At 35.4% G+C, this 22,366-nt stretch overlaps 1 pseudogene; it reads right to left on the reverse strand.

Annotated features, from left to right (window-relative positions):
• Nucleotides 1-222: 222 nt before the first annotated feature.
• On the reverse strand, nt 223-22,340 carry LOC131857977 (uncharacterized; annotated as a pseudogene).
• Between the last annotated feature and the right edge of the window lie 26 nt (nt 22,341-22,366).

Below are 22,366 nucleotides of genomic sequence, written 5' to 3' on the forward strand. Positions count from 1 at the left end.
ATTTATAATTGCATTGTAATTAAATACTTTTTACAAATAAATACCAGTCTTGGACCAAAAATGAAAACAAAAATATAATAAAAGTAAGACATATTTGATATATTAATAAACATTTATTTATCAAATATGTTTGATTTTTATCATATTGAATAAAATAAAGCCCAGTGGACTTGAGGAAGAATTATCAAATATAACAAAGGGTTTTATAACCCTAAAAATATCTCACTCCCATCGCATTTTCCTCATTTTGCAAAATGAAAACCATTTAGAAGGTTCTCGAGGGTTTGGTGCCACCATGGATGAAGGTGCTGGGTTTTCAATGGGCTTCTTTCTAAATGCAAATCTTTTCTCTACAGGTATGCTCGCAACACATTTACCAGGAAACTGACTGTGTTCGTTTTTCACATCTTGCAAACACTGCATTTTGCATATATTTTTACCAGAAAGATAACGTGCTGTGTTTGTTTTTCACATTCTGCAAACTCATCTACCAGAAAAGTAACGTGCTGTGTCTGGTTTTTAACATTTTGCACACATTTTTTGCATACATTTTGCCACTATAGTAGTTGTTGAGTGCACATAGATCTCATCCATGTCTAGATGACCATCAATTAATGATCCCAATGACATTGCAGCAACCTGAGCAACTTTAACATCTAGTCCCTGTCCAAGTTCACATCCTGAATGATAAATGCTAATACTACAATCTGGATGAACATTCACCAAACAGATCATTTTCTGCGCCTCCCAGAAGGCATTGAACTTTACAGGTACCAAACTTATTCCTCTTTTCACCCATTGGTTCTGATCATTGAAAGTCTTCACGTCTTTGGTGCGGTTTTCATAATTGCTTGATGCCTTCATAGTATCAAAAACTAATTTTGCATTACAGTATATGAGTTCTTGACCAGAAAGTGCCATGTCTCCTTTAGTATACATATTGAGTTCCCGGACAATATCAGGCAGAAATCCTAGTGCATGTGCTATGTGCTCCATCAATGTTTCAATCATGACTGCTGTCTCAACAAATACCGGTCCTCTCATGTAGGTACATGCAGGCAAGTTAGTCTTGGCTATTTTTCCTTCAATTCTCCAGTTGGCAATGTTATATACCCCATCAATAAATAGTGGGATTGAACTCAAATCTGGATACTCAAAATCAAAGTGGGCTCCCTGGTTATTGAACACTTCCATCTGAATTGCTGAAATTTTTCCATTTTTCTGAGAAGCAACTTTATACTTGCACAAGTATGGACTTCGACCACCAACAAGTTGCATATTTGTATTTAGATCAAGCAAGAGACGAACAGGTTTTTGAAGTTTATCAGCAGCCATTGCACATGCCATTGCGACTGGGGGCGTTCTATTTAACTTGGCACCATAAGCACCTCCAACACGTGCTATATTTACATTTACTTTGTGTTGCGGCCTGTTCAAGGCTACTGCAACACATTGTTGAACCTGTGAAGGGTTCTGAGTTGATGAGTAAACAGTCATACAACCCTCCTCACCAGGTATACATAAGGACCTTTGTGTTTCCAAATGAAAATGGTATTGATGACCTATACTAACCTCTCCTTCAACAATGACTTTGTCAGATCTAAATGAAGAAGCTACATTTCCTCTCTGAAATTCAAGAGCTCTGCTATCAAAGAATGAGTTGGACTTTATAGCATCTTCAATTGTGAGTATAGGCTTCACTACATCGGTATAAATAACATGTACAAGCTTTGAAGTTGCGTCTGCAATGGACTTTGTTTTTGCTACAATTAATCCCACAGCTTGGCCATAGTAGTGAACCCGTTTAGATGCAAAAACTAGTTCATAATCACTAACAAGATTACAATATCCATCTGCAGCTATTGTATCAGCAGAGAGAAACGCAACAGCTCCTTTCTTTGAAAGGGCTTCCGAAGGGTCTATCTCCTTGATAGTTCCATTTGCTATTGTTGAAAGAACAAAAACTGCATGTAATCCATCTCCAAGTTTTAAATCATCTAAGTACTCTACTTCCCCTGTGACCTGTGCTTGAGCTATAATTTTGGGAGTGGCTGTGACACTGGATACTCTGATGGGTCCCCCTGATCAAAACTGATGGATCCTGATGAAATTGGTCGGATTTCCTTCTTAATTGCTGAACAAAGTCGGGCAGGTAGGAAATTTTTTGGGCCATAAAGAGAGGATAGGTTTGTAGAAAAATGTATCCACTAAAAAGGATCGATACTTTGAACGACCAAAAGAAGGATCGGGCATCAATTCTGTCTGCAAGAGCATTAAACATTCTTCCAATACCTTTGGATCTTGATAGGATTTTCCTGTAAGCTTTTTTTTTTACTTGATGTACTCGTTGTGGGAATGGCTTGATGTCTCCATAAACAATGATTGGAGAGCTTAAAATTTTATCTGTCTGGGGATCAACTTCAAATTTAAATGCAGTAGTCACAATAGCATGAGCATTTACTCTTCTCAGAGCAACCTTCTGCCTAAAAAAAATGAGAATTGCTAGGTAATGCTGGAATATTTATCTCTGTTATCACCTTCCCATCCATGTCCATGCCAAAAAATTGCTCAATATTAACAAATTCAGGCAATCCGTTGTAGTAAGCAAAACATATTTTCATTCTTGTTTCAGCAACCGTCAGGATAGTTGCAAGGTCTGAAATAAAATCTGGATGTTCATGTGCCATCATCAAGTTCCCAGCAACACTTCCAATATTGCGTACTTGAGGAGAAGCAACCTTGGTATGCTTAAGATCGGGATGAATCTCATCACCAAAAAAAACGTGCCTGTTCTCCATAAAGAAATTTATATATCGAGTCCCCACCCGTACCGTTTCCACTGGGATCACCAGTCTGGGCAATGAAGTCCTTTTGCACTGAATGGAAAAGACAATTGTTGTAGTACTTGATTTTATATATTAGATTGTGTTTTATCCTTATTGAATTTCTGACTTTGGCACATGCTGGGATTGATCTTATGTAGAAATGAAGTTCGAGCACGGGCTCGTGACACTCATTCCTGTACCAGTTAATTCTGATTTCATTTAGCTCACTGTTTGAACATGCATTTAAGATTCAAATACTCTTTTTCTTTACCAACTTGCTGCATTGGATTGTTTATCTTCACGATGTGGTATTGACCCTTTTTTAAACACTGTAAGGTTTCACATTGAAATATTATGTCCCTTAAAACAGTTTATTCATTAATATTTTCTTTTATGCATATCATGGATCGTAAAGTAAAAGGTTTCATATTTAAAACAAACATGTCCCTTTAATGCTTTAGTTGGTTTCTTCATCATTCCACTTGATATTCTGAGATTAGTTACTCTAAAGGGTATGTCGGGCTCATACCCGAAGGGAGCCTCGGTCAGGGGCACATGCCAATTAGAGTAACTAATTATCTGCACATGAAACAAACACATTAGCATAAACATTTCTGTTTTCTGAAGCAGTGATTTGTCTTTATCTTTCCCGCCCTTTCAGAACAGAAATATGATAGGCTATAATAAATGATATGTCGTAGGATAATATTTCATTGCTTAGATCGGTTGGATCTAACACCTCTTCTTTTTTGTGCAGGAAAGTAGGAGTTTTCAAAGTCTGAAGATCGAGAAAACATTCACAAGAGCAACGGGGCAACCAATAACCAGTCAAAGCAACCCAAGGCAATGACTAGTTATCCTCACACTCATTTTTTAATTCTATCCTTTTTTGTTTTGGATATGTAGGAAAGATAAGAATGCTAAGCTCACGGCTTGTGTGAGGTTTTAAGAAACTCAGTGTATATAAATATGCTTCAGATGCATGAACTCAATTTGTAATCTATCATTGTTCAATACAAATGAAAATATCCTCTTTTCCCTCTTTTTTCAACACTGCGATGTATCTTTATGTAAATGCAATCATTCGATAAATATGCATCCTCTGGCTAAAATTACATGGGCAATGAAATTTTAGATAACAACTGTATTGGCATCAACAACACCATCATTGACTGTGTTTTTGTTTTTATTCCAAAATCTTGGCTTGTCTTTTCCTTTAAAGTTCTCTTTGTTTTCTTTGAATATCTTAATTACTCCTTGTTCAATTAGGACCTTCTCTGTTGCTAAGCCTTTTTCAATGACAAGGTGGACAAACAAGCTTTTCTGAGATCATAACCAATTTCTCTATGGACATGTTGGGTGAACATCTCTACCATTTGTTTTTGTGGAATTTCACAAGAGCATCTGCTGGCTAGATTTCTCTATCTTTGTAAAAATGATGAAAAATATTCTCCATCCTTTTGTTTGGTGTTGCAAAAAGTGGTGACTAATATGTTTGTCTCTATGTTGTATGAGAAATTTTAGATAAAAGCCTCTGCTAAATCACCCCATGACTTAATTCCAGGTGGGAGTTAGAAGAACCATTCCATAGCTTGATCACCTAAGCTCTGTAGGAATAATCTCATCAAATATGTCTCTTCTACTGCTACCTCAATGCAAGCCGTGAAAAATTGTCTTATATGTGCCTTAGGGTCTCCTTTGCCTCTGTACTTATCGAACTTAGGTGTCACAAAATGTGTAGGAAAAGGAGGCATTGGAATGCTTTTGTCAAATGGATAGGGACACATGTCTCTCATTGTGTAAGTTGGCTTCGGTGTATTTATGTCCTCCATTTTCTTTTGTAAGTCCTTAAGTTGCTGTTCCAAATTGTTCTTAGGTGGATACCAACTTCTTGGACCATATCCCATACTTGAGGTACCGGGTGGAAGAGGAGCATGTTGCATATATGGATGGTATTGATAATACACATGTTCATATGGAGGAGGCCTATAGTGATGCTGTGTATATGGACCACTTGGTATAGAGTCATGATGAGGAATGGGATATTTTTTTTGTCCATGTATACCATACTCTACATGCATGTCATGAGTTTGTTCTAATGTGTTTCCCCCAAATTTGACGCGGGGTTTCCTTGTGTCCAAATTTTGAACATGCCTTTGGATATCCAATTGCTTTGGTGGTTGGTCCTTAGCATTGGTATGTGATTGAGCATATTTTTCTACATAAGACTTCCATAATGGTTTGTGAAGGTGAGTATCATATGCTTGACCATGTGTATGTGGGACCTCAGGTTTTTGAAACAAAGATGATGGTGATTCAGGCACCATATGTGGTCCTCTAGTGCCACCACTATTAGGCCTCCTTTGATCCATGTTGAGGTGAGGTTGTTGCAAAGGTCGATTTTCCATTATTTGAGACATGTCAAAATCATGAGGGAACTTGGCTCCACTTTGTTCCATTACTTGTATAAAATATTGTCTATCTCTCCTCATTATTTCCTCAACCAATTGATTAAAACAGAGATCCATAATGGATTCTTCCACTTTTGTTGAATGTACAAAAAATTTATCCATATTGTCATTGTGTATATCATTGTTGTTTGTATTATCCATGTTCTCAACATTTTGAATGTTTCTATAAGCGTCCATGTTAGGTAATGTGGTATGATCAGAATTGAAAAAGACATCATTGTCATACTCATAGGCACTCATGTTTGCAGACTCTTGAGCCTCTTTAGCTTTTCTCCTAGATTATTGGGAACAAGTTTCAACCATGAACTAGGTCTTGACCAAGACACGTGAGACTAGATGAAAATGGAAAAGTATGGAAGACCAAGAGTTAGATGGAATGTAAATGAATCTGAAGTTTACTTGCAATGTCCAAAGTGTAAGACCAAGTATGTATGTAGTAGAGTAGGTGTGGCTTCCAAAGAGAAGATAGTTTCTCTTGATGAGGTAAGTTGACCTTGACTCTAAGTAAGACCAAATAAGACCCAAAGGTGATTGACCTTGATGAGGGACCACTTAGCAAAATGTTGTTGTATGTAGTATGTTGACAAAGTAAGATGAGGACAAGCAAGTGACCTTTTGATTCAAGTTTAGACAAATGTGAATGTAATGCAAGGTGTAAAGCAATGATGGAATTTATGAGACCCAGAAATAGGCTGAATGCTAGATTAAAACCTAGAGAAATAACTTAGGAAGCTCAACAATGCTGAAATTGATTGCTCTTGTTTGCTGGATTGTGAGTTTTTCCCAATACTGAACACAGACGTGTTTGTATACTTCACAGACGCGGTTCTAAAATCTGAGTGCAATTTTTTCCAATTTGTGAAGTTATTGTTGTGACCAAATCTGATTTTTTGACTGTTTTTCCGTGACAAGAGGACACAATGTTGATGAAGACTCAATGTTTGTAAGTGTTTAGACTCAAAATGACTCAAAGAGAAGTGTGTTGTTTGATATAAAAATGTTTTGCACACACTGGAAGACACAAAAGACACAATGTTTTGATGTTTGATCTTGAATGTTTGAATGTTTAAAAGAAGACAAGCACAATTCTTATGGTTGGCCAGGACAATAGTTGTTTGTTGGTATTTTGGACGTGTTGCACTGGTTTTGTGATTGATGACAACACTTGTCAAAACTTATCAGCACTTGGAGATTCTTGGGTATGTTCACCAGCAAGTTTAGTGACTTATGCACAGTCACCGACAGGTTATCTTGTTCACCAACACTAAGAATGACTTGAAGATTACTTGGTTATGTCAAAGACATTTTTTGGACACTTTATTTTGGTGATTTGGTCATTGATCTAATCAGGTTTGCATATTTGTTGTTATCGGCAAATAGGGCTAGGTTATGCACCGACAAGCATTATTCATTCAAGATTAGCATGGCACGTTATGGAGATGATTTGTTATTGTTGTAAATGCATTGAGCCGACATGATGAATTGCATATTGATTAATTTGTAAATGATTTTATTGTAATATCTTTAGTGAGCCAACCTACACATTTGGTCTTAGGTTTTGGTATATATGTAATATCTCAATTGTGAGATTAATAGACATGGATATGGGAATGTAATAAGTGGTAGAGCACTAGATATATGCAAATATAAGTAGAGCTATACATGCAGACATCATTCAAGATTCAAGGAGGTTTTGAAGAAGGCAAATCAACGATTAATTGGTACTGAATCCAACATATGAAGATGCTATTTTTGAGCAATACATCATCATTGGATTTAACCATCCAATTGTAGTCATTGTGACTCCCATTTTGTGATTGAGAAGTGATCTCTAGGCAGTTGGCCTTTCTGCATGTGCAGGCTCCATATTGTACACACATACTATCTACAATAGTATCATTTGATTGTGGGTAAGGTTTCCCATTGTGGTTTTTCCCCTTACAGGGTTTCCACGTACAAATATCTGTGTTATGTGTTGTGGATGTTATTTGTTTTTCTATTTCATGCATTAAACTTTACCTGTACTGTAATTAACTGTTAAAACTATTTACCGACATAAAGTTTGGTTTACCGGTATTGTGCATTAAGTTTAGTTAAGTTAGTTTTGGGTTTGAAATTAATTGACAACTGATTCACCCTCCCTCTTAGTTGTCTTCAGGACCTAACATTGTTGATCCCACATGGGGTTTCCTCCGAGGCTACGCTATTCAGAGCGGATACTTAGATGCTTGACCCCACTGGCTCCACCTTCGACACTCACTTTTCTAGGGCAGCTAAGGATCAGTCCCCATGAAAACTTCCTGTGACGAACTTTGTATCTCTACTAAGAATCGTATGTGTGTGGGCCGCTCCAGAGGTCCGATCTCCTGCCCCAACAACTAGAAGGATTTTGGCTTTCTAAAACAAAAAAGGTGCTAGTAAAGACATCCGCTCGTGTGGCCATACATACGGCACTTTCAGCTCTGTAAATATAGAAGGCTCCCAGCAGGTAGGGGTTACACCCTACTATTGATCAAATAAATTTGATCAAACAGGTTTATGGGGAGACATAGTGTTGGTATGAACTAATTAGCACACGTTACCCATGGCTTTCACCATGGATACAATTATTTATAGTGGTTCAGAAGAGGTGGGTTTTCCTCGCTACCACTTGGGTCGTTCTCTCCTCACTAGTAGTCCTAATGACCACATGGGGAGACAAGCCCTCTAGAGATTAAACAAAAAGAGCCTATTGCTCAAGACACAAAAGACAATGATTCAATTTTAGTGCACCAATTGAAGTTTTTGGTAATCTATGAAAACAAGGCACCAAATAAAGATAAAAAACCCTTGCCAAAGTTCTACAACAAATATTTGTTAGTAGTTTTGCAATAATACCCCTCATGCAAGCACACAAGTTAGGTAAATTTTAGATTCAAAAGACTGTGAAATAGGGGCCTTCGACAAGACATTTTTTTGATAGATTCAAAGATATGATTTTCCATGAGTTATTTTGCATCATAAAAAACAAACCACCTGTAAAATTTCAAGACATTTCTAGAAATGTAAGAAAATCCAAAAAAATTGCTAATTTCCTCCAAAAATTAGTTTTTATGAAAAATCATAAAAAATTCATAGAAAATGCAAAATTAATCCAAAAAATCTGAATTGTTTGCTAGACACTCCTAATAGCCTTCCAAACTTGCATAAAAAAATTCCTACACAAATTCCAAGCAGTTTGTGTGATATGATCAAAATAATACAAAATCCTAACTTTTAAAGATCCGATTTTTTAGGAATTATTTTGTTCAAAATTAAAATCACAAAGAATAGATCCCATGTATAATTCTGAGAGATTTCCAAAAATGTACGAAATACGAAACATTCACTCATTTTCTCTCAAAATTAATTTTTTTATGAAAAATCATAAAAAAATCATAGAAAATTTAAATATGCTCCAAAAAATCTGATTTTTTTACTGAGCACCTCTGATAATGTTCTTGATCTTCAAAACAAAATTGATGCCAAAATGCAAAGCCGTTTGTGAGATCTGATCAAAATAGTGAAAACCCTAATTTTTAAAGATCTGATTTCTTAGGAAATATTTTGCATCAAAATTAAAATCACAAAAAACATATCTTGTGTATAATTTTGAGAGATTTCCAAAAATGTAAGAAAATCCAAAAAATTCTCTCATTTGCTCTCAAAATTATTTTTTTATGAAAATTCATAAAATATTCATGGAAAATGTAAATGTGCTCCAAAAATTCAGAATTTTGGATGGAGAGCTGTTGATACTGTCTTCAACCTGCCAACAAAATTTGGTGCAAAAATTTGAATCTTTTTTGTGAAATCGGATCAGATCTCTTCAAGATCTTAATTATGTGTCCAAAACCCTAGCTACACAAGGTTAATCTCCAAATTGTTTTACAAAACAACAATATAGGGTTAGAAAGATGATTAAAATTGACAACTCCTACCATGCTCCGAAGAGAATTTGCAGGCCATGGAGGTTTGTTTTATTCGCTTCTATTGCATACATTACCTTAGATGGTAGGTTTACCAGAGCCTACGGACATCACTTTGTTTTGCTCAACCACTTCCGTCATGGGGAAAAGGTGAGCCTACCCTATTACCTAGCATGCTCAATGGATCATACTATAAAGGAGGTTTAGAAGGACCCTAAAGGGGACCATGCCCTCCACCAGGGGCTTATGGCCCTTGTTTATAAAATGCTTAAGGGGAAGTGCATTGAAAAGCCTATTAAAGGCAAAAATGCAAGAGATGAGACAATGTAGAGTGAAGCTAGCAAGTTTAACTTTGAATCGGAGACCGAGGGAGAATCGGAAGAAACTAGCAAAAAAGGGAAGAATAGGGCCAAGAAGAGAAGGATTATTATGGAATCAAAAATGTCGGATTGTGAAACCGAATCCTTTGAGAAAAAAATTGTTAAAAAAAAGAAACGGAAAGCTACTGGAAGGCAGACTCAGAGGAAGAATACTAAAAAGGGTAACAATTCAGACATCAACCACATTCTGGTTGATTCTGAGGAGGAGACTAAAGAAAACAAGAAGGTTGAGGGTCAGGATAAAGAAGGGGAGGGTAACCCGATGATGGGCAATATTAAGGTCGTGAATACCATAAGTTTGCAAAAGGAGGATAAAGGGGATAAAAGTGGCAGTGGTGACAATGATACTGTTAAAGCCTTCTATGAGACCATTGCTACCATGGTGAAGAATATCAACAGTTTCAAAAAAGATACGCAGGCTATCGCAAGAGTTACGGTTGATGATAAGCCCCTGGCTGAACATGTTAAAGAATTGGTCGTCGTTCTGCATAATGCGGAAGCTATTGAATGTATGGTTGGAAAAATCATAGCCACAGAAAAAAAGGTCAATGAGATGGGAGATAGAAAGGAAATGGAAAATAAAATGAATGACTTTGGCAGCAAAATTGACAGGTTGGAACTCAACGTCAAGAAGATTGCAGACCAAAATTTCCAAATCCTCAAATCGTCGGTGGACAACATGAACATCCTTATCAACAGGTTTGAGAACAATGCTAAGAAGGATGGTGATAAAGAGCAGCTGGACAAGAAGGGCCATGAAAGGAGGACTAGAGCTAACACAAAGATCAAGGGTGGCATCAAAGATCGTGAGTTGGAGGAACTGAAGACCTCAGCGAACAACATGAAACAAATGGTTGTTCATGCTGAGGAAATTATGAATAGTATTTAGGTCTCTGTTGGTGTCCTAGGCTCTGTATTTTTGTTGTCTTTGTGCTTTCCTTTCGCTGTCTGTACTGGGTTTTTAATGATATGTTATGTTAGTTGATTCCTTTCGGTGGGATCATTTTGTCTTTTTGAAGTGATCAGGCACTTTTTTCTAGCAGTTCCGTTCTCCTGGCTTGTACAAGATTCGGGTACCTTTCAAATACCTGCTTTTACTTAATCAAAACAATATAGGGTTATAAAAACATGCAAAAAACACATATCTAACAAAAATTCATGTCCCACGGGGCATGCCAAAATGTTTATGGGTAAAAATGGAAACAATATTGAAAGACTAAATGGATTCAACCACAAAACCCTAGCCTAACAACAACAAAGATCCACCATAACATATGAAGATTACCTAAGACAAAGCAAATCGACAAAATCACAAATATTGTACCATCACATGTCCAATAGGGTTTGAATCTCCATTCTTCCTATCTCCATTGATCTTGCTTGATATATTTGCTCTCAGATTTTATGTGTGCACAAGAGCTCAACAAAGAATGGAAATGTGGTTGCAAGTAGGCTTGATCGCATATGAAAGTTCAAAAGCATAGTTGGCTTCAAAGATCGATTAGGTTGATTAGGGTTGATAATGAAAGAAGCATCCTCTTATATAGAAGACACTATAAGAAATGGAGGGATAAGATTAAGAGGTGTAAAAGATAAATGGTTGGCTAGGATTAGAGGGTAGGTAGAGAAAATAATAAAATAATAAGAGGGTAGGTAGTGTAGGTATTAAGAGATGAATGACATGTGTCATAGGTAGAAAAGGCTAATAAATTAGTTAAATAAATAAAGATTTATTTAATTAATAGAGGAAGTGGGATCAATTAAATAAATAAAAGTATTTATTTAATTTAGGAAAAGGGTAATTTAAATAAATAAAAGTATTTATTTAAATGAGAAATAACGCTAGAAGAGGATAAATGAATTAATTAAATAAATAAAGATTTATTTAATTAATAGAAGAATCGGGCTAAATTAATTTAATAAATAAAGATATTTATTTAATTAGACATGACAATTTCAGGTGTCTACAATAGGTACCAAGTTAGAAATCCACTCAGGGTAATCAATATGTCTAATGAATCCAACATCCAATAATTTCTCCAACTCTACCTTGACTAATAGTGCCACCCGCGAATGCATCTTTCTCAGTTTCTGTTTTACAAGTTTAGCTCCTGGAGTAACTATCAAATGATGCATTACTAGATTAGGGTCCAATCCAAGCATATCCACATATGACCATGCAACATTGATTTGTTGTTCTGTGAAGAAACTTATGAACTTCAGTCTTTCTTTTTCTGTCAAAGAATGTGCTAAGAAAATGTACGGAACTTCCTTTGTGCCAATATTTGTACTGATAGTTTCCTCCACCAGCATTGATGATTTCTCTTCATACGATGTCATGGGGAGAGTGCCAAACCTTCCATCCTCAGGCACCTGAGAGAGGTTTTCACCTTTTGATACATCCTTTATTTTTACCTTTTTAGGGTCAGATAGTGCCACAATGTGGTTTTCACCATAAGACCCATGATTTATTTTTATTTTTATTTTTTTGCGACTAGAAGGTTTGGTGTTCTCTCCAAGATATGTGGCACTATTGAGTTCTATGATGTATCTTTCTTTGTGGTCCCTAAGAGGAAGACCATTTCTTATGCCAAGGTATTCAATGAAGGCCTCATCGTTTTGGAAGGTGTTTAGTTGTGGAGGCCCTTGTTGGTCCCAATCATTGAGCTATGGATGTATGAGGAGAAGGTCATCATTGTTTTCAAAGTCAACAAGAGTGAGAGTAAAGACACAAGAGTCTTTAGGTATTTCAATGCAATTGTTGGGGTCATCACTAGAATTCTCCTCATCAGCCTCGGTTGTAAATGAATCCAAACGACATCGCTAGAGGGATACTCAATAATGGGAGTCTTCAGTCTTCGCGGTTTTGACCTAGAACCTTGAGATGTTGAGGGTTCGAGATCCCAAAATGTTTTTATCCATAGTTCTCCACTATCTTTCTTTTATTGAGATGTAGGCTCTAATAGAGTTACTTGACCAACTTTGAATTTTCTGTTAAAGTCTTCTTCTTCCGTGGTTTCACCTAGTTCTCTAAATGTTTTGGTGAGCTCATAATCACTAGATGACTTATCTAAACCCCATTCCCATAAATTAGAGTATGTGGAATAGCATTTCTCTCATGGTTGGTCATTAGTGGAGATAGAATCAGTGATTTGCAATGCTTCTTTAGAATTGTAAGTACCTAATTTAAAGGGTATGAAGACAAGTCCTTTGGAGCGTTGATTCTTGAATGTTAACTCTAGTTGCAATGGTTTAACAATTCCTTTATTTTGTAACCCAAGAGGGCGTTTACTATCATATCCAAATTTTTGTAATAACTTAAAGCCTTTGCCATACTTCTCACATGGTATTTTGATATGATCTTGTGTAGATTCCTCTTCAGGTTCTTTATAAAGCATTTTGTGAAGATCTTCTTCTTCCATCTCATCCCATTTTTGGAATATGGTGAGATCTTATTTTATAGTAATAGTGGATACTTTTTTAGAAGGATGTGGTCATCCATAATCTTTAGGAGAATCCATTATTTGTTTTAAGTACATGGTTTGATTAAAAGTATACTCTCCCATGCCATTATCCTTGTATTTTCCTTTGAGCTCACCTTGTTTTGATGTAGAAGGTTTTAATGATCCAGGGTGCACATATGCTGATGATGGAGTTGCTTCTCTATTTATTGGAATTATTATCTCTGATTTTGGTCACAGGTTATTGCAATATATGAATGGATTTGCATCACCTTTTATTGTTACTTCAACTCTATTGTAAGGAAATTTGATACATTGATGATATTTTGATGGTATTGCTCTCATTTCATGTATCCATGGACATCCCAAGAGTATGTTATATGTGAGATCTAGATCAAGGACTTGAAAAACCACATCCTTCGTAACTGGTCCAATTCAAAAAAGGTAAGGTGACTGTTCCCTTGGATGAGCGTTCTTCATAATCATATGCTTTAATTCTTTAATGGTTATCTTATTCTTTGAATTCATAGTTTGTTCATAATATCCCAATTGTTTAATAGTATTCAATGTACAAATGTTCAAAGTTGCTCCTCCATATATCAAGACTCATTTGATACGATTTTTATGGAGAAAGGCTTCAATGTGGAGAGGTGCATTGTGTGGTTGGCATACAAAGACATCATTGGCTTCTGTTAACGTAAGGTAATGTGGAGTGGAAACATATCCTACCATGGCTTGAAACTAGTCCACATTCAGATCAGTGGGTACAAAGGTTTCTCTCAAGGTTTTCTCAAGAATATCCTTATGTGAAGGAGATATACGCAAGAGCTCAAGGATGGAAATGAGGGTGGGTGTCTTCCCTAACTGGTCTACAAGGTCATACTCATTTTTGGTAGATGATGAGGCTTTGGTCTTGGGTGGAACACCTTGCAAGGTGACTTTACCTCGACAAGTTGTGACATTACATTCAAAGGTTTCGTTATTAGATGGTGAAGAGGATGATCCAATGCCTTTCAAAACAACTTTACTCCTTTGGGTAGAACCTTCGGGAGTTTTGTCCTTTATGATAATGGTAAAAACATAATTGTCCATTGAAATATGGTTAATGGTGGAATCATAATCATAGGACATCTTATCATAGTTATCTTGATTATCTTCTTTGGCTAGTTGAATGTCCTTTTCTCTTGTGATACTCATGATACTCATCATCATTCCACCATGCAGGTTTTAGTTTTGGTTCATAAGGTGGATTGTCTGGTATTATTATAAGCTTTTTTGCAACCAATTTCTTAAATTTTGTCTCAATTGGGTCTCCCATTAGAGTATATTTCCTTCGAGGCTTTGATGGCCTTTGAGTATTCACTTGATTATTTGAGTTGGACGAACTTGCATCGGGGAAAGTCATTTTTGGTTTTACAACATTTGCATCTACCACCCCATCATTGACTGTGTTCTAATTCTTGTTCCAAAAGTGGGGGTTGTCTTTCCCATTTGATTCCTCTTTGTTATCCTTGAATAGCTTAATGGTTCCTTGTTCAATAAGGACTTTCTCAATTTCCAATCCCTTTTCTATGACTTCCTTTAAGGTAGGCAAACAAACTTTTCTCATTTCATATCAAACATTCGTATTGAAATTTTAAGTGAGCATTTCTACCATTTGTTTTTGTGGGATATCACAAGAGCATCAACTAGAAAGAACTCTCCATTGCTGTAAAAATGAAGCAAAGGACTCCCCATTTTTCTGTTTGGTGTTGTACAAAGTAGTCACCGACACATCTATTTCAATATTATATGAGAAGAGTCATATGAAATCTTTTGCTAGATCACTCCATGACTTGATTCCAGACAGGAGTTGGGAGAACCATTCCATTGCTTGTCCACTTAAACTTTGTGGGAACAATCTCATCAAGTATGTTTCTTCATTAGCCACCTCAATACATGTTGTGAATAACTCTCTTATATGTGCCTTAGGATCACCCTTGACTCTATACTTATAAAATTTTGGTGTCATAAAATATGGAGGAAATGGAGGCATTGGAACACTTCTATCAAATGGATAAGGAAATATATCTTTCATTGTATACTCTTGCTTTGGTGTATTCATGTCTGATATTTATTTTTGCAAATCCTTGATTTGTTGTTGCAAGTCATTCTTGGGTGGTGTCTTTTCTCTTTATTTTAGTCCCATGCCCGAGCCATGGGGCAGAGGAGGAGGGATATAATGCATGCATGGTATTGATCATATATATGTTAATATGGAGGAGGGACATAGTTGTAGCTAGCATATGAACCACTTGGCATGGCATTGTAATTAGGAGCACTAGGTCTAGGTTGATACATGTCATGACCATGAGGATAAGAGGTATCATAAGAACGATCTTGGATATTGCCCCCAAATCTGACACAAGGTCTCCTCGTGTCATGATTTTGAATGTTTCCTTGAGTATAATTGTATGCATTGGTATGATCTTGGTAATTATCGAGATCATGTGTATTAGCATTTCTTCTCCATGAGAAAGGACGACTGTGAGGTTGTTCATGAGAGTTCCTAGAAAAGTTGGTGTGAGTATGAGTGTTGGGAAATTATAGTTTTTGAAATAAGGATGAGGGTGACTCGGACATGAAACGTTCTCTCCTATTACCACAATTGTGTCCTCTAGGATTTGCATTTGTTTGAAGCACTTGATTAGGATCCTCCTCTACAATTTGAAACACATCAAAGTCATGAGATAACTTTATCCCATTTTGCACCATGAATTGAAAGAAATATTGTCTCTCTCTTCTCATAATTTCCTCAGTCAATCTATCGAATCTTGGTTCCATGATAGTCTCTTCAATGTCTGCAGAAGTGATAGATGTATTATCATTATCATTTTTGTTCTCATTGTCATTGTCTAGCATAATACTGCGACTTTCAAATGGGTTGTAAAATTCATCTCCATCAACTCATAGGTACTCATGTTGAGAGATCTTAGAGCTTCCTCAACTTCTCTTCTAGATCTTTGGGAACGTGTTTCAACCATGAACTAAACCTTGGATAAAATGAAAGGTGGAAGAAAATGTGAAGGCTGTGGAAGATCAAGAAGGAATATGGGATGGAATGAATCTAGGGTTGTCTTGCAATGTCAAAAAATGTAATTCCAAGATATGTATGATTTAAAGTAAGGTGTGGATTCCAAAGAGATGATAGATCTGTTGATGAGGTAAGTTGACCTTGACTAAAGAGGACCAAATGGGACCCTAAGATGATAGGTCTAAGGCGGGCACTGGTACCTAGTGATATGTTGTAGTATGTTTGAAAGATATGATGAGGACCACAAAGCAACCTTTTTACTCTAGCTTGAAAGTTGTGTTTTGCAAATGAGGGAAAATGGTTGAAAACATATGACAGGTTAAGGAATTATTGACTAAAGATGAAGCCCTAAAAAGGAAACTGCCTTGGAAGCTCTTTGGATCTCAAAACCTAAGTACGTTTTCCTTGACAACTTTTGTAAAATTTTATTCTCTAAAACATAGACGCGGTTTCTTGATGACTGATGATTGTTTTCTACACAAACGCGATTTCAAGAAACCCATATGCAGTTTTAGATCACAGACATGGTTCTATATGTCATAGATGTGGTTTAACTGTTGTTTCCGACAATGTTGATTTATCTGATACACAGATACGTTTCTGCTCTGCACAAACGTGATTTCTTGACACAAATGTGATTTTATCTGTCACAGACGCAGTTCTGAGAAAAATCCTGAATCTGTCCAAATGTGTAATTGTTGAATGTGACCAAATATTTATGTTGAATGTCTCGTGGCAAGAAAACACAACAAACAATGAAGACACAATGTCTGAAGGTGTTTTTGTCCAAAATGTTTTGTGTATGTTCAAAAGATTTCCACTGGTATCGCACAAATTGAAGACACTTGAAAACATGCACAACCTATGTTGGAAAGAGAAACCATTCAATGGGGGGTCCACGACATAGAAATACCTCAAACAAGTGAACAACTAGAGATTCTAGTAGCAGTGGCTCCCCCACCACAACACTCACTTCTCGGGCATACCAGATTCTCTTACCTCAAAAGACCAAAGATCAAATGAGGGATTATTGTCTCAACATCAAAGGGTACATGAGGGGTATCTATGGGGTACGATCCGTACTCCCCAAACCATCAAATGTAAGGATTTTTAGCCTCTACAAGAAAAGGTGTTTAGTGGGGAACTTCTGCAGTTCTTGGTGTCTACCCATGCAATGACGACTCATTTAAGAACCCACTCCTAATCCCCAAAGAGGATTTTTAATGCATCCAACACAAGTGTGATACTAGGGAGAACCGTTAGTGTAGATACACGTCACAAGTCATTGCGGATTTTGCCTAACAAATTGATTTTTATAGCGGGTAGAAGTACTCCTTGGGTCATGCTCTCTCACTTGGCCTCATGGGCTACTTGAGAGACAGACCCTCCTACTTGAAAAGAAGATGATAATGATTTCTCTTACTCCCAGGGTCTAATGGAAGGTGAGGGGAGATGATACTTTTGTTATGAAATCTAGGGTTATAAACATAAAATGTGCAAAACAGACCAAACACTTCAAACAAGTTCTTTAACCCCAAATAAAAAATATGTGACCCTAATTAGACTAGAAATCCAAAGACACACACCTAGATTACCCTTGTAACAAATGATTAGTAGTTTTGATAAATTACCCCCACCTGCAAGTACACTAGTTAGGTAAATTTTAGAAATCCAAATCCAAATGTGAAAAGGGGGCCTTTGACAATACGTTTTCTTCTTTTCAAGACAGTTGCACCACTTGTTAGTTCAAGCAAGGGGTTAGGCCAAAAACTATATTTGAAAACTCTAAAATAAAAAACAAAAATGAAAACTACAAATCAAAAACACGGTTATACCATACGCAGACCCAGAAAGACTGTGAACCTGAACCTGCAAATCACAGAACAAAAAACAAAAATGCGCAAAGAAGAGACCTAGATGCAATTTCTTGTCGGAGACACAGAAAGACCAAATGTAGACGCAGAAATACAAATTTGAACCTGCAAAACACAGATGAAAACAAAAACGTGGAAAGACAAAACCCATATGTGATTTTTGCACAAAAACTGGTGTCACCCTAACAAGTGTTTCATATTTGAGAACTAACATTCTTTGTAGTTTTTTCATTCTTGGATTTTTCATGTCATATCTAGTGTTTCATGTGTGTGCTCTTCCATGTATATAGATGTTTATGGTTAAGTAATCTAAAATTAGTTTAGAAGATCTGTTTCTATGGGATGAGTAAAATATTTTAATTGACAACTGATTCAGCCCTCCTCTTAGTTGTCTGGGATATTCAATAGTTTGTGACACTTAAATGCATGAATCAGTTGTCTGGGATATTCAATAGTTTGTGACACTTAAATGCATGAAAAGCAATTTTTTTTTTTTTTTAATTATTATTATTATTATTATTATTTAATTTATTTTTTGCCTCTCATGTACTCAATTTAATATTTTAAAATTATTTAATGCTAATTATATCTTCATTTCCATCTCTCAACGCCACTCACTCTAAGTTTATCTAATCAATCAATTCTATATATCTATGCATAATTATATCTATTTAATATTACTAGTGTATACAGTGAAAAATAATGATGATAAACTATTATTAAATCACAAAGATCCAACCACAATAAACCCTAGTCCTACAATAAAACAGTCACCATACATCAATGAAGATACCTAAGAACATGCAAATCAACAAATTGAACAACAATATTATTCACATGCTAAGTAGGGTTTCAATATCCATTAATCTTGTTTGATATATTTGCTCTCAGATTTTGTATGTTCAGAAGAGCTCAACAAAGAACGGATTGTGGTTGTGAAGTCGCTTGATTGCAAGAAGCCCTGATAGTCACATTAGGTGTTAAAAAGAGGGAAAAAATTCTCTTATATAGAAAACACTTTAGAAAATAGAGGGACGAGATTAAGAGGTGAAAGAAATAAATGGTTGGCTATGATTAAAGGGTAGGTAGAAGAAATAATAAAATAATGAAGGGGGTAGGTAGAGGAAAATTAAGAGATAGATGACATGTGTCATAAAAGAAAAAGCTAAATATAAAGATTTATTTAATTAATAGAGGAAGTTGGACCAATTAAATATATACAATGTTTATTTAATTTTTTTTTTAATCTGTGACATGGATTTTTAGCTTGGTCCAATTGCTAGGTGAGGCCACAAACCAGGGGGCCTCATCCCCGAGTACATTATGATGAGGTATTAACACCTCTAAATCTTGAAATTGCCTCTCCTTATCACTCCATTCTCCTTATCTTTTCATTCATCTCCTTATCGCTTCATTCTCACCTTATCTCTCCATTCTCCTCCCCTCCTTATCACTCCACGAGTACCTCCTCATCTCTCTGCTACCTTATCACTCTAATCACCTGAACATCTGAGTCTGAAATGAGAGGGGCATTAACACCCCGACAACTTGAATGGTGGGCCCAACCTCCATCAGCCTCCATGCAAGCCTCGTCCATCCATTGTGCTGACAATCAGTGTTGAAGACCAATCAGTGGACCACATATGAAGGTGAGGCATTAATGCCTACTGCAACAAGATCACCAACCGTTGGATGCAAGATCAACATGGTGTACCGAGAAGGCATGAACAAACTACCACCAACGCTTGAGCTAAGATTTGAATCGAAGACCCACTATCAACAGTGGGATGCAACTTGTCATTGCACTGCGGGGTCGACCCCAAATATTTATTTAATTTAGGAGAAGATAATTTAAATAAATAAATAAAATTATTTAAATGAAAAAAGGGTTAGAAGAGGCTAAATGAATTGATTAAATAATTAAGAATTCATTTAATTAATAGAAGACTTAGGATTAAATAATTAAATAAATAAAATATTCATTTAATTAAACAAGACAATTTTAGGTACCTACAACTAGCATACCTATATTTCAAAAATGTAAGTAGAATATGAAAAAAATCTAGACTGTAATGCACAATATAGATGAAAAAAATCCATATATGAGTGGTTGTGCATTTTGATAATTATAATCATATATAATTTTTTTTGTTTTAAAACAATTATGACTTTGAAAATTTGAAGCATGTATAGATAAATTATACTTGTTATGTACATGCATTAAACAATTTAGACATTACAGAAAGTAGAAGATTTTTTAACATAATTTAAATTAAGTATTAATAAATAGATACATAAAACTATAAATAGTATTCAATTATATTTTATTTGGATAATTTTGAATAAATATTAAAAAGAAATAGAGTAACTGTGATCAATTTTTTTGTCACAATATAAGTCATTAACAAAAGTAAAAATTAGGCAAAATAGAATATCGTGAACAAATTTCAGTTGTAAACCAATAAGTAAAGAATTTATTATTGCATAATATTATAAATAATATTGCATTACATTTCATCCAGGTAACCTTGGATAGCCTAGATAAGAATCTTAGATTTTCCTTGCTATAAGTGTTCATCATAAAACAACTCTTTGAAAAATTTACTAAATACAACTATTTTATGAAAAATAGCATGATATTTTTGGACAAGTCTTCAAAAGTTGTGGTTTGCAACTTGTATCCCACGAGTACGGGAGCTTATTAGTTTCAACTGTTGAATCTAATTGTTGCACTAATTCGTTATTGTTCTCCTCGCTTTTTCTATTTCAGTATCATTTAAGTCCTTTGACTCAAATGAATGGGTAGAAAGAAGTGGGCTCGTGATGGAGTCTTGAGACTCTGTGTCATTCAAGTAATTTGACTTAAATTATTTGTACTATATCCTATGACAAATCAAGGTAATGGAAAGTGATTTTAAAAAAAATGTTAGAGCACACACACATAGAATGAGATTTTGAAAAACTCATTAATATGGTGTGATTGGTTGTTGCTCCTTTGTTGTAATGGTTGACTCCTTTCCTGCAAATGTGTAATTCTACAATTTGTTGAAAGTGAATTTGTGTTTTGGAAAATATTGAATGTAATGTATGAATGCAAAAATGAATGTTATATTGATTATTGTAGATGCCATCAAGTTGAAAACAAACGTAAGATATACATAAAAACTTACATTTTTCTCCTACTTCTTTGTTTCTATGGTTGACTCATATACTACAATATGTAATTCTACAATTTGGTGAAAGTAAATTTTCTCTCTATAGAATATTGAATGTAATGTATGAATGCAATGAATGAATGTCATATAGACATGCATTTAGAGAATTGAAGATGAGATTAAATTTAGAAAGTTTCAATTTTAAAATTCATTCATTTGCTCTAATTTAAAAAAATAAAAATTAAAAATTTATATATAAAGTTTCAACTATTATTTTTAGAGGGAAACATTCGTAAATTAAAAATAGAATGATGCAAAACTACCTCTACCAGTCACATGACTTTTTATTAATGTTTGGTCATTTCAATGTCTTTCATTTGACATTTTAAGAAAAATATTAATTGTCAAACAAAAAATATAAAAGTATGTAAAACTAGCATACCTATCTTTAGAGGAATATAGGTAAAGTACATTGAAAGAAATCATATTTTTTTTATTATTCTACTTAAAAAATATTATAAGTCATGTTAAATCATTATTATATTATGATATTGTAATTAATATTAAATTATTATAATGATATAATTTGCTATTATGTTTATATATATATATATATTGATCGATAAATATTTTTACTTTATATTAATGCGAAAATTTAAATATATGAAATTGCAGTCTTCCACGATGCATAAACGCAGTAAACATCAACCCTATATCACCCACAGTCATAGCTTATGAACTACCCAACCCTACAACTTATGACATCCAAAAGAAAATAACCAGATCCTTGCTGGTTCTACAAACCCAAATGTTCCAGAAATAATTTAAGTTTTAGAGCAATAATTAACAACTGAAAACATGTAAGAACATATGAAAAACATTGGCCAATAGGCCACTCACTCACTATCACCTTGGATCGCCTTCTCCCTTCCCTCCTTAGTGGTTGGCGCTTTCCCCTTTGCCGCTTCACCTTTCATCCTTGGGATGCAGTCCAGACATCCGAAGTTAGGGTTGCCCTCCAAACTCGCCAGTAGCTGAATGGCCAGTCCTTCTTCAAACCTGTCTCTCAAGTCCTTGCCGACTTCCATCCTTTCCACCACATGCAGAGCATTTAGGACTTCATCCGCTCTGGTTAATTTCACATAGAGCTTCATCGCTTCCCATCCCACTCGGGCATGTT

This window comes from Cryptomeria japonica, chromosome 1, assembly GCF_030272615.1.
Source record: "Cryptomeria japonica chromosome 1, Sugi_1.0, whole genome shotgun sequence".
Taxonomy (NCBI): Eukaryota; Viridiplantae; Streptophyta; class Pinopsida; order Cupressales; family Cupressaceae; genus Cryptomeria; species Cryptomeria japonica.